The sequence below is a fragment of the Pogoniulus pusillus genome, chromosome 29 (genome assembly GCF_015220805.1).
Source record: "Pogoniulus pusillus isolate bPogPus1 chromosome 29, bPogPus1.pri, whole genome shotgun sequence".
Taxonomy (NCBI): domain Eukaryota; kingdom Metazoa; phylum Chordata; class Aves; order Piciformes; family Lybiidae; genus Pogoniulus; species Pogoniulus pusillus.
In genome coordinates this window covers 6,173,150-6,187,084 of record NC_087292.1, presented here as the reverse complement: position 1 = coordinate 6,187,084, position 13,935 = coordinate 6,173,150, and the positions used below count along the sequence as shown (strand labels likewise).

Sequence of the window (13,935 nt, the reverse complement as noted above, 5' to 3'; positions counted from 1 at the left end):
AGGCTAGGAAAAACAAAGATGGAAAGAAAAAAAAAAGCCAAGAAAAGGCGAGAGAACCGAGCCACAGTGTCTAACACATCTCCTGGCCTCTGAAGAAAGAAGACTTCCTGCGGGGTTAGGGGTTTAAATTATGCCTCTGGGTTAGGTGTTAAGTAGCATCTCTCCTTCCAGCATGTAAACATTTATACTGCTAAGTGTCTCACTGGCTCTGCTCTCTAATGGCTCTTGCAAGACGTGCCAAGGGCTGAGAGGATGAGGACAGGGCGCTGCCTCCTGACTCACCTGGCCCGCAGACGGCAGGGTCCGAGGGTTGCCGGCCAGCTGCGGCGCGGTCGCCCGGGTGCACTCTCACCCGCTGGCGGAGGGCACTGCAGCACATTTGCTTCTCTCCAGCTCACAAAGATAACGAATTTTGTCAATAGCTCCTCCTATTTTTATATTAAACTTGTGGGGATTTTTATTTTTCCGGGCATTGTCGAACCTTGCTTCAGACAACCCTTGGGGAGAATAAACATTTCCTGAAGATACATTTCCTTCCTCTGTGCTTCACAAAAGGAAGAACACCTTGTCCTAAGCGGATACACTGAAAGCTTTGGGTTGTTTCAGGGAGCTGGCTGGCGATCGCGGCTAAGCTCACACCTCAGTTTGTGCCCTACCTGCTATATTGAAGAGCAGAGAAGAGCAATCCGATCTAGGGTAAGGTGATCTACTTAGGGTGCCCCTGCCTATGTCAGGGGGTTTGCAACTAGATGATTCTTGTGGCCCCTTCCAACCCTGATTCTGACTCCATGATTCAATCAGTGCTGTATCCTCTCTGGAAGGACCAGAGACATCCATACCCACCTCCTGCCTCCAACTCTCCTGTATGTGCAGCTTTTTTTACCTGGATCCACACCCACTTCCATAACTGAAGTTAGTGAGCATCTCCCACCTTCAGGAAAGGTCAAAACTTCACTTTTGCTCACTCTTCTGGCTGCTGGGATATGTTTGATCTAGCCACTAACACCATGGCTATATTGGTTTCTTTCCCTTCAAGGACTGCAAGCTGAAGCCAAAGTTGTCAACCAGCAGTAGGAGAAAAGAACTAGTGATAAGAAGGTAAGAATAGGAACTGCTGTATTGTAGCTGACATCCTCCTCACATAACAGCCAGGATCATGGACAAAGGAGGTAAAACTCCCCAGGTATTCAGGTGACAAGAGAAACAAGGAACAGAACCTTTCCCTGCCATCTGGGGCAGCCAGCCCAACCACAGAGACACCACGGGAGAGCTGGGAAAACTGTGTTCTGGGGGAGTTGCTCTTACCAGCATTCCTACACCCTATCATGTATAAGAGAATTCTGCAGTGCCTGAGATTACAAAGTGAGAATGCAAATCCAGGGTGACATGCCAATATCTTTCAGTATGGACAGCAAGAGACTAACCACGTTTCATAGGTGGAGATGGACAAAGAAGTATTACTCAGACAGTTCAATTAGTAGTTTCTAAAGCTCTATTAAAGTTTTACTTTGTGTTGGTCAAAGGACAAGACTTGCTGTTGCCTATTACATGGACCTATAGATTGCCTTTGGCAAGCTACACCTCGGTTTGCAAACTATACTATGAGAACAAAGGGAGTTATCTATCTCATTACACACTTGGGGATAAATGCTTTTTGAGCATAACAGATGTGAGCTGCCTCACAGACAATGTCCATGAATACTTGAGAAGACAGGCTCAAAAGCAGCATTTAAGGGAACAGAAACTAAATGCAAAGGAACAGAAACTAAATTCCTTGAGAGATCTATAAGGAAAAAAAAAACAACAAACAACAAACCAAAACCAAGTACCCCCACACACAACAGACACATGAATTATTTAGCCAAACTCAGATGTCCATTAATGGCTACTTAGCATTTTGGCAGGCTATCCTATCTATGGTATCACTACTGTAACCCTGCAAGAGCACACTTCGCCTCAGCATGGTCATGAGCCATTTCTCTTGTGCCTGCCAATGACAGCGAAGCTCTGCAGTTCCTCAGCTCATGAGTGGTCTCTTGCCATGGCCACTCTGAAAGCCAGCACCCAAAAAGCTTTCTGTGGGCTGCTGAAGAGCAAACTGAAGTCATCAACCCTAGAAGCTGTGGCAGATTTTATCTTCTCTTTTTTTTTCATCTGTAAATCAGTGAAGCCTCGTTTTACAAAAACCTGGGACCTGAGCCTCACCTCCATCAGCCAGCAAAGCTTTGTAACACGATGAAGACCAGAATCTGGCCAATAAAAATAAGGAAGTCATATTCAGTGCTCTTGGGTGCCGCCTGCAGGATTTCAAACTGCAATTTGCTTCTAGCTAATACAAATCAACACTGAGTATCGTGATTTGTGGAATAAAGAGATGATATTACACTAAAATTGCTGGAGAAATCAAGGAGTAAAAGTAGGAGGTTTATTTTTTTCACTCAGCTGTGAGTGAACAGAAGCTGAAGTGTGCAGGTTTTTTTTTCCTCACAGTGAGTTTTTGTGATGATTTAAACCCAAAAGATAACATTTAATAAACAAGCCAGAGGGCCATACACTTTCACACATCAACCTGGAAGGAAACACACAGAGGCATTTCCCAAGATGCTGCTCTCTAACATGATGCTGTGTTTTGATGAGGTCTCACAGACTTCTAGCCACACATATGCCTTTGAGGATAGAATCACAGAATCATCTTCATTTCACCCCCAAAAGTTGGACCACAAGGAGATTTACAAAGTTGCTGCTAATGTCAAACTCTCTTTTTTTCACTCATTTTTTTAATGCTTCATCCTACAGGACCATAAAAGTCCAGAGGCTTTGGCCTCAGTGCTCACAGACAACCTCATCAAAGGAGAGAGAAGAGAGTAGGATGGCAAAGTGCCAGCTTGAAGCATGGGCAAGCCCCAGTTGGAGCTACTTGTCCATGGCTGACAGCTCTACTGGAGGCCTGATGTTATTTGTGCCTTCCTTCATCTCTTTGTTCTTTGCCTTTTTCACAAGCCCTCGAAACACTTTCCCAAAAGGCTCTGCATTTGTTCTGGCAACCATCCATATTTTGCTTCCTTGCACTCCTCTGGGCCTGAGGCTGCTGCTGCCTCCCTTTCTGCTCCTGGTCCCACCACTTCCTCCCCACGTCCCGTGCTTGAAGTACAACTCAACTCATAGTGACCCAGCTAAAAAAACACAGGTTATTTGTTTATGGAGCATATTACACATTCAAAGACACAGTCAAAAACAGCTTAAAGGGGATGTGGGGGCCTCCTAGGTTAAGTAAAAGTCATTTCTGATACACAGCTCTCTTGGACAGCCTGAGCCTTGCTGCGGACAGGGGACTTGCCCTGTGCATGTCCATCCATGGGGCTAGGGAGAAGAGAAGCACCTTCCACACACTAAGTGTGCCCCGGCACAGGGGGGACCCACTGAGGATGAAGGAAGGTGGTAGACTGGGTAACCTCTGCAGAGGTGGATCACAGGATCCCAGGATGTTAGGGGTTGGAAGGGACTCAAATAGATCACAGAGTCCAACCCCCCTGCCTGAGAAGGACCATAAAATCTAGCTCAGGTCACAGAGGGACACATCCAGACAAGCCAGAGAAGGAGACTCCACAATTTCTATGGGGAGCCTGTGCCAGTGCTCTGCAACCCTTGCAGTAAAGAAGTTCCCCCTTGTGTTGAGCTGGAACCTCCTGTGCTGCAGCTTCCATCCATTGCTCCTTGTCCTATCTCAGGGAGCAGTGAGCAGAGCCTGTCCCTGCCTTCCTGACCCCCAGCCCTCAGATATTTATAGGTGTTTATTAAATCTCCTCTCAGTCTTCTCTTCTCCAGACTAAAAAGCCCCAGGTCCTTCAGTCTCTCCTCACCAGGCAGTGCTCCAGTCCCTTCACCATCCTTGTAGCCCTCCACTGGACCCTCTCCAGCAGATCCCTGTGCCTCTTAAACTGGGGAGCCCAAAACTGAACACAGTACCCAAGATGAGGTCTCAGCAGGGCAGAATAGAGAGGGCGAAGGACCTCCCTTGATCTGCTGGACACACTCTTCTTAACCCCCAGGATCTCATTTGCTTTCTTGGCCACAAGGGCACATTGCTGTCCCATAGTTAACTTGCTAGCCACCAGGTGTATGGTCCATTTTCAGATCAGAAGGAGGTGATATGTGGAAGGTAAAACAGAAATAGAAGGAATTAAAATGATGCAAATAGCAGAAAAAATAACTTACCCTTTCTGATGATCTCAGAGGCAGTGTTGGCTCCTGGCTGCATTGACCTCTGACACTGATAGCTATTAAAACATAGCTTTCAAAATCCTATTTTCTGCACAAAGAAGGAAGAAGGTTGTTCAGCCTCTCATCCCTGGGAAATGCAGACTTATGTCTGTGAAGAACAGGACACTTTCCAAGCTATCTCCAAAATGTTTTTCAAGGTTTTGCCAACTTGATTCAAACAGAAAGTACTGATTTGGTTTTAACATTAAGGAGAACCTAACAAAGACTAAATGTTACTGGCTTACTGTTTTCTTTATTGTATGCATAAGTATAGAAGAAAAAGAACAAAAGGAAGGAAGGAGAGAAAAAAAAATCAACTTGAAACACAGACCTGTTAAGTCTGTAGAAAGATTGTTTTCATTTGCAGTGTTCCCCCCCCCCAAAATCAAGTGAAGACTTCTATCACTCTCAGAATTTTCCATGGGATTTGCTGCAGTGTCCACACAACTATATTCAACTGAAAAAATAGTACTTCAAAACCATATTTGAACCATCACTCACAGAATACAGCCTTTTCTCCTTTTCAGTGCTTTCTCTCATATGTCAAGTCTCTAACAGAAGTTCAAGGTCCTTCTCATTGAAAAAAGGAGGGGAATGAGACAGAAGTGAGAGCAAGCGCTGAAAGCAGGGGGAGTGCGTGTGTGAAGCAAATAGAGGAACAGCCCTGACACAGCAGAACTGCTAACAGTTCAGTGTCCTGTTGAAAATGTCCAATGAGAGCCATAGAAATCCATCAGTGTCCAGAGTGACTGGCCTCTGGAGGTTCGTACAGCGCCGCAGGAGCCATCACTTGGAATGGAAGCCAGCTGGCAGGACAGCCAGAGCTGCAGAGCTTGGCCCTACAAATGCAGCACCAGGGACTTCACCTGTCCAGGGCTGGCAAGGGGATGGCTGCACCTATGCACCACCATGGCGGGGAGAGAGGGGAAAGGGTAAGAGATGGCTGTTTGGCTCACATCATTTAGCTTTGAAATTTTAATGGGGGCTTGACTGATATTTTGGGCTTTGTCTGGACTGAAGCTTCTCTCCCTGAGGCTGGCTGCTTCTTCCCCTAGAGAGTAAAATGCCAGTCAAACCTTTCTGAATTATTGCTGCTTCTCTTGTTAGGAGATTTTTCTTCTGAAGGAGAAAGAGCAAGATCTAAAAAGGATGTAGGAGAAGCATTGTGGATGCTTTTTTCCTCTTACAGACAAACTGACACCTGAGTATGAACCCATGAGAATATGTGGAGCAGAGAACAAGGGTTAAAAGTCTTTTGGAATGGTTCTTTTTTTCATCCAGAGGATCCCACTGTCATCTGTGTCATCAGTAACACTAATTCCACTGGAGAACTATGAGGTGATAGTGAGTAAAGGATAGCCAAGACACCAAGGAAAGAAAATCTAAGGGACTCAGCAACATCAAGGACTCCGACAGTTTCTTTCACCTGTGAAGCTCACATAACAAATACACCACAATTTAGGGTATAAAATCTCCTGTGCTGCTGCTACCCTGCACAATGTAGCAATAGCTAACAGAAAACAAGGCAGTTACATCACCCACTTCTGAAGAGCAGGCATCGACTGAGCGGTGCCCAGAAGGCAGTTGAGTAGCATCCCTGTGTGACAGACCACGAAGTGAATGCTCTGCCTATGTGAAACTGCAGGGGATATTTTGAACAGGAGGCTGCTTAGAGAAGGAAAGCAAAACCATAGTGTTCCTTGCAATTACCTTCCAAAAGTGTTGGCATTTAGAGCAAAACTTGCAAGGGTTACCTTTCTTACCTATACAGCTTGTCCATGACTGCTTCCACTCTGTATCCTTACATGGGTACAACAGCCTGACAAAGTGGAGTTAGCACTCGAGCACAGGATCAGGAACACTGTTGCATCCCTGAAGGTAAGTGTTGCTTGCTCCACCTACACTCCAGCCAGTCTCAAGCACTCTTGATGTACTGACATAGCATTTTTCCTGAATCGTTAAGCCCAGAGCCCTCACAAAGGCCTCTTAGAACAGGTGCAGTGCCATTGTACAGGCTATATGGAACCCAAAACGTGGCTGGTCTGTAACAAAACCAGCTCAGCCCACCAGAACTGCAGAGAAGATGTAGCTCTACTCAGCCAGCCAGACGCACACCCGTAGATTGAAACAACATTGGCATCTTTTCAGGCTGCCTATAAAGAACACATTGCTTTCCAAAATGCTTTCTGTCCACAGCTCTGACAGAATCATAAAATCATAGACTGGTTTGGCCAAAGGACCAAAACCATCATCTAGTCCCCCCACCTCTGCAGTGAGCAGCAACACCTTCCACTAGACCAGGTTGCTCAAAGCCCCAGCCAAGCTGGCTTTGAACACTTCCAGAGAAGGGGCATCCACAATTCCTCTGGGCAACCTGTTCCAGTGTCTCACTCACAGAAAATAAATTCTTCTTAACATCTAATCTAAATCTCCCCTCATTCAGTTAAAATATCACCCTCCATCCCTAACAAAAAGACCCTCCTCTTCTTTTGTGTAGGCCCCCATTAAGTACTGGAAGGCCACAATAAAGTCTTCCTGGAATGGCATAGGGTCTGAATCTCCCTGAATGCAGCCCTTGATCTTCTGCAGACTCCAGCTACAGCCTCTCTCTGTGCCCAGACATGTTCCTGCAATGTCGGTGGCAAATCTCCCTTTTGCCTCAGCTTGTTAAGGATTTGGTCAAGTCTGGTCTTGTTTCTTTTGAAGTCAGCAGAAAAAAAATCTAGTGGGGGAAAGGATAAAATCTATTTCTCAGTTTCTAGCTTCTTTTAAATGCCACATTATCCTCATGCAATGCAACCTGAAGTCCTCCATTCTGATTGGTCCCATTCCTTCAGCCACTTGGTTTTATTGTCTGCAGTTTGTATCCTGGAGTCCCAGCAGCAGCAAAAGCAGCTGCCAACATCCTGGGAATATCTGCCTTGGAATCTCAACTACTGTGTGAAGCCACTGCTCTCCAGTTTGAGATTTGTGTTTGCAAAGGAAATCTGTCCAACAACAACATCAAGAAGGGAAGGAAAGAAAAAAAAAAAAGAGGAAAAAGGGCTTTATATAAGAGAATTAACAGAGCTGCTGCAACAGTAATGTGAAGTTAACAGGCAACTTTTCCTTCTTTTTTTCTGCCCCCACCCCAATCTCCTCCTCTAACAGCAGTTTCATTTGTTTTTGTTTCCAAGCTTCTCTTACTGGCCACTCACACAGCCCCACTCCCTTTGTCTAATTTGGATCTCCAACTTCATGCAACTGACTCTTGCTGCAACTGTAAATCTTTTTATGGCCCTTCTGCCTCTGAACTGTAAAAGCAGTGCCACTGTAAGCTGCCTAAATGGGTTGTAAATCCACTTAGTGCATTGAATGAGGAAAAAAGTTTTTAAGGGAAAGAAGAAAAAAGAGAGAGAGAGAAAAAAAAAAAGGCAAACTAAGGTGGCTGGAGGGACACAGGGGAAAAAAACCCAAGAATGTATTTGCTAAATGGAACCAAAATAATAGGAGTCAAAGGGAAAATATGAACAAGGGAAGAAAGGATGAAATGATGCATCTGGGTGGTAAAAACAGTCTTCTTCTGAAGGGCTGCTCAGGTTATTAACGCTCAGTGATTTATAGGAAGATGTTCGTTGCCCTTCATTCCTGTTGGCACAGGTAGGATCTAGTTGCACTGGGAGACTCTGAGACTGCTAATAACTAATAGACTCACTTTTTCCACTGGGTGGTCCGGGGACTGCTACCTGGGTCTAATTCTAACTCGTCTGCACTCTCTGGCTCGCAGGTTTAACTGTGGTTCCTTAGCTAAGCTTATTCACCTGTAAATGGGAAATGAAGACATCCCCCTTATTTGTGCCATTTTTTTTTCTGAGAGCTGCTAAAATGCCACCAGGGAAGGGGCAGAACTGATTCCTGTGGCAGTCAATAGCAAGGGTTTACTTTGTTTCTGTAGAATTGAAGCTAGCCTCAAGCAGGCAAGTTTTGCCTATGCAATTTATTGTATTTATCACCATGGTATCAGAGCTCTAAGAGTAGTATTCAAATTCCACAAAATTCACTGAGTGTCTTTCCACAGCTTCCAGAAAGTTTTGGATTTGACCCCAAAGTCACAAAAAAACCTGAGGAATATGTAAAGGAATGTAAGTGGGTGTGAGTTGAAATTGAGGAGTTTGGAGACTGGAATATGCAGAACAGTAGCTATTTAAGGACAAGTTTGCTACCGAGTGTTCCCTTTTAATAGGGTTATATAAATACATTCCTGTCTCAATATATGTGGAAAAACAGGCAGTGAGGTGAGACTCTATTGCTTTATTTCTTATGGGAAATATTGTGCATAGCTAAACCACTTTTTTCCCTTTCCTCACCCACCACCCACAGTCCCTGGAAGCCTTAAGCAGCTGTGTACAGTGTGAAGAGGCACATCCGGGAGCACTGCGAGAGTTAAAAAGTTCACAGTTCATAATAAAGCTCCTGTTTTCACTTCCCCTTAAAGACCTGATCTGAGTTTTGGCACTCAACAGGTCAGAATTGGGTAGGTGAGACTGGTTATGCATTATTATTGTTATTACTATTATTATTACTCTGATCTCTCATCTTGCAAGGAAAAGAGAATCATAGAATCAGCCAGGTTGGATTGATCCTCCAAGCTCATCCAGTCCAACCTATCCCCCAGCCCTATCCAGTCAACTAGACCATGGCACTGAGTGCCCCATCCAGGTTTTGAATGAACACCTCCAGGCACAGCGACTCAACCACCTCCATGGGCAGCCCATTCCAACGCCAATCACTCTCTGGCAAGAACTTCCTCCTAACATCCAGTCTAGACCTGCCCCTGCACAACTTGAGACTGTGTCCCCTTGTTCTGTTGCTGGTTGTCTGGAGAAGGGAGAAACAGTTCTTGCTTGGCTCTCATAAAGGGCAAAATTAATTTGTGTACATCTCCCTTGAGCCAGGTGTGTCCCAGCAGAGGGTGACTGCCAGAGAGGACACTGAGTGCATCTCAGTCACTATCCTCAGGAAAAAACGTCCATGGCCAAAGAGGACTGAGCAGTGAACTCCCTTCTGTTTTCACCAGTTTCATATGTGCAGTGCACTGACCAATAGCTCAGGTCAGGAGATGCTGACACTTACTAAACTGATGGAAATCACAGAGTATGAAAAGTGGGATCTGCACCTGGATAGTAATTATATTTCAAAGGAAATCCATCTGGTATTTTACTGCTTATTCTCTCCCTGCACATCTCTTACAAGAACAACACAAGAACTGGAGTATTTCATGTGGAAAGGCTTCCAAAAAGCTGTTTGCACTCTGTCAGGTCAATAAGCTCCAGAGATCTTGCAATGTTATCTCAATTATGGGCTACAATTGGAATACAGGTTTTTATAAAACCTTCCACCCTGGTGTGGATCCTTGGAGCAGCCAAACTCCTGCCAACTCCACCAAACTCTGCGAAGCTCACACACTGAAAAAGCAACTAAAACTTGAGTCTCTAAAAAGGTTTATAACTAGCTCTAAAGTGAAGCTTACACTTTACTATCAACAGTGCCAGAGCAATCTCCCTGCAGTGAGGACATAACCATGTCTGTATGTGCTGGAGAGTAGGACACAAATGTCATGAAGGCAGAGCAGAGCAATGATGGGGCAATCTTCTGGCCAGGAGAACCAGTTCCAGGGTGAAGAGTATGTCTTGAATTGTATTTGGCTTGTCTGTGTGCAAACAGATTACAAAAACCACATAGGACAAGGAAAACCAGATAAAGCACATCAGAACTGGCTAACAGTCTTTCCTGAAAGCCACATACAGCCAGAGCACCTTGATAACAACAAATGTCTTCTTAGTTGCCAATTGCAGTGATTTTATTAATCCTAGTGAATATATCACAGATCTCAAGACCAATGCTAATGACCCCAGCTGTTAGGTGACTGTTATCAATCTCAGCCTTATTTTAAACTTCAGCAGTTACCATTGAAAGAAATAGTATTAAAAGCAAACTGTGAAAACATTAAAGTAAGAAAGAGGAAAATTACAAGAACGTGCAAGAGGGATATGGATGTGCTGGAACACATCCAGAGAAGGGCCATGGGGATGATTAGAGGGTTGGAGCACCTCTCCTATGGAGACAGACCAAGAGAGTTGGGGCTGTTCAGTCTGGAGAGAAGGCTCCAAGGAGAACTCATTGTGGCCTCCCAGTATCTGAAGGAGGCTACAAGAAAGCTGGTGAGGGACTTTTTAGGATGACAGGTAGGGGATGGAATAAAACTAAAAGTGGATAGATCATATTGGGAGTTAGGAAGAAGTTCTTCATCATGAGGGTAGTGAGATAGGAACATGTTGCCCAGGGAGGAGGTAGAAGCCTCATCTCTGGAATCTTTTAAGGCCCAGATGGATGTGGCTCTGAGCAACCTCATCTAGTGTGAGGTGTCCCTGCCCATAGCAGGGGAGTTGGAGCTAGATGATGCCTGGGGTCCCTTCCAGCCCTGATTCTATGGAGATACAGTCAGGAAACCCCTACAGAAATGCAGAAGACTATATATATATATATATATAAAAAATATTTCTTACCTATCTTGAATCTTTTGTGATCCTGTTTGATGGCTGGAGTAGACATTATTGGCTAGCTGACAGCAGCAGCAACCCTGAAAAAAAAATAGGGTAACAGAATTTGGCCATAATCTACATTTGCTTTAAACTTGTGCAACCTCTAGTATAGAACTAGGAAACAGTGACAGATTTAATTTACTTTTCACTTCTGATGCTCCTTGCATATTGTGGGGGATATGAACTTGGCAAGGAGTCTGCATGTATTAGCACATATAACTTTATCAGGAATGTTTGGTCTTGCTGTTGAAGGCCAGATCTAGAACACAGGGATATGTCAGAAGCAGAGTGTCACTTTCAAAAGCAAGCTTAGAAACCATGTTTGGAGGTTTTTTTCTGTTTAAATGCTGCACAAATAAACCAACTGCACCCAGAAAGTCGAGAAAGCAGAAACAAGACATATCTCAAAAGATTCTTTTTCAAACTGTGTCATCATTTCCAAGGTTTGGTAAACCTGACTCATGATCTCTAAACACTCAGAATTAAAATCTGCTGCTAACTGTTCATCATTGTTTCACACAGCATCACCCAGACCGAAGGACAGGCTTCTGCCTCCCTAATTAAATTTCAGGGAGTAGATTTATTGAAATAATTTGCAGAATCATACTTCAGCAGCTTAGACTCAACAGCAGATGCTGGCACTTGGTCTCCTACTAACTCTTCCTGCATAAAGAACACTGCAGGCATTGAAAGGCTGAGTACCCCAGGGCAATGTGAAGTATTTTCTCCCAGGCAATCAGCAACAGAACAAAGAAACACAGTCTCAAGTTGTGCCGGGGAAGGCACAGGCTGGATGTCAGGAGGAAGTTCGTGACAGAGAGAGTGATTGGCATTGGAATGGGCTGCCCAGAGAGGCGGTGGAGTCACCATCCCTGGTTGTGTTCAAAATAAGACTGGCTGGGGCACTTAGTGCCATGGTCTGGTTGACTGGACAGGCTGGGTGCTAGGTTGGACTGGCTGAGCTTGGAGCTCTCTTCCAACCTGGTTGATTCTATGATTTTCACAGAATAGCCTGGGCTGTGAGACACCTCTAAAGGCCACCTAGTCCAACCCCCTTGCAGTGAGCAGGGACATTCTCAACTTGATCTGGACACCCAGAGTCCCGTTGAGCCTCACCCTGTATATCTCCAGCAATGGGGCCTCAACCACCTCTCTGGGCAGCCTGTTTCAGTGCTCAACCACCCTCATTGTAAAGAACTCTTCCCCTAATGTCCAATCTAAATCTGCCCTTCTCTAATTTCAAACCACTGCCCCTCATCCTACCACTGCAGGCCTTCATGAACAGTCCCTCTGCAGCCTTCTTGCAGCCTCCTTTGGTTACTGGCAGACCACTATTAGATCTCCCCAGAGCCTTCTCCTCTCCAGGCTGAAAAACCCCAGCTCCCCCAGCCTGTCCCCATAGGGTGCTCAAGCCCCTTGATCATTTCTGTGGTCCTCCTTTGGACCTGCTTCATCAGGTCCACATCCTTCCTGTATTTTGGGAGATTCAGGTAGGATATTTTGCTATTAACCATCCCGTGTGACCCTGGCTGACAAAGAGAAGCCCCCTTCGGAGAATCACAAACTGGGATCTGGACCTTGACTGCTTCTGCTTGAATTCCTAAGTGTGAAATGAAGGAAGCAGCATTGCTTAGCTGCAAACTACTAGCACACAGGTAACTGGTCACAGAGGCCAGAGCATCATGACATCACACTGGAGAAGCTGGGACGGACTCACCTTAGGAGAGCTTGTGTGTATGAAGAGTAAAATGTGGTACAGAGGTACTGACCCAGCAACTTGGACCAAATCAGGGTGGAGAAGCACTCTATGGACTCTTACACTTATGAACTGGCTCTGTCACAGATCAGTTGGTTAAGTCACTGCAGCATGGTGCAGCCCAAGAGTGCAATAGCACTGAAGGTAACACCATGCTGGAGAGAACACTGCAAGAGGCATTGAAGAGATTTCAATTTCTGAAGTTCCAAAAAGATATTCAGCAGTATTGCTACTCAGAAAAGCCCTTTCTTTCCTCCTTATGCAGGTGTAGGAAACAAAGATGTGGATGGAAATTCATGCCTAGCTCTGAACTGCTTCTTCATTTCTGCTTGCTGTGCTTTGCTCTTGCCAATGTTTAGGATGAGAAAAGCTTATTTTTGGGGTCAGCCTCAATCTTTCTTTTTCATGTCAGTTTATTTTGGATCAGATTCCTAAATTCACATACATAAACTCCAAGAGTTTACATCCATGCATAACCTACCCTTGTTATTAAAGAGAAACAGCCTCCCTCCGGCTTGAAGACAACCTGCTGTTAACAAACTCCTTCTCCTCTGAACCATGACCTTCGACTCGTCCTGTGGGAGGAGAAGGCAGAAACACAATCAGACACAGAATGCCAATATGGCCCTGTGGGGTGACAGATAGCCAATTTCCAAGCAACCATTAAAAGGCTCATATGGAATTTCATGTTTAATATGGAGCAACAAGAAACAGGAAAACCCAATGGTGAACGCGTGCAGTGTGTTACTTCTGCCCGTGAGGTTGGGATAGTGTCTGAGCCTTTCCAGGTGCTTTCTTCTGCACTGAGAGTGAGCTGTGGGAATCTTCAGCACACTTGGGGGGCTCTTACATTTTGTTGTTATTATTTTAACTAAGAAACTAGCTGCTTGGTCAATTTGAGGAGGGTGTGGCTTTGAGACAGATGTGGAACTAACCTGAAAAGATGAGGGTCAGGCAGTGGAATGTTTCCAAGACTGAATGAAACATTAACCAAGTGAAGGGAAAACATTTATGTTTCCATCTCATATTCCATAGCAAACTTGGATTTCTCAAGCTTATCTTCATATCCACATTATAACTGAAGACTAATTATGTTTTCCTCCATATTTTGCTTCAGATCAAGAAACAGTTCAAATCCAGAGTCTCCCTCTTCACACCAAAAGGTTTCTTTCCCCACCTCTGGCATCAGCTCAGGAAGCAGGAAGCCACTGTGCAAAGCCAGAGACACTGCTGGGCTATGGAGAACTGCTGCAGCCCATGGACCTCTGAAAATGAAGATGAAATGAGGCTCAGTTGTGTGCAGCACATTGATAAGACTTTGGCCCCCATTTCAGCATG

The 13,935-nt window shown here is 45.0% G+C and overlaps 1 long non-coding RNA gene across 1 annotated transcript; it reads right to left on the bottom strand.

The window, feature by feature from the left end:
• Positions 1 to 10,805: 10,805 nt before the first annotated feature.
• LOC135188548 (uncharacterized) lies at positions 10,806 to 13,704 on the bottom strand. The gene is made up of 3 exons (XR_010307739.1): positions 13,533 to 13,704; positions 13,079 to 13,172; positions 10,806 to 10,879 (listed from the first exon to the last, which is right to left on the bottom strand). It is a non-coding gene; the product is annotated as an uncharacterized LOC135188548 (long non-coding RNA).
• Positions 13,705 to 13,935: the final 231 nt, after the last annotated feature.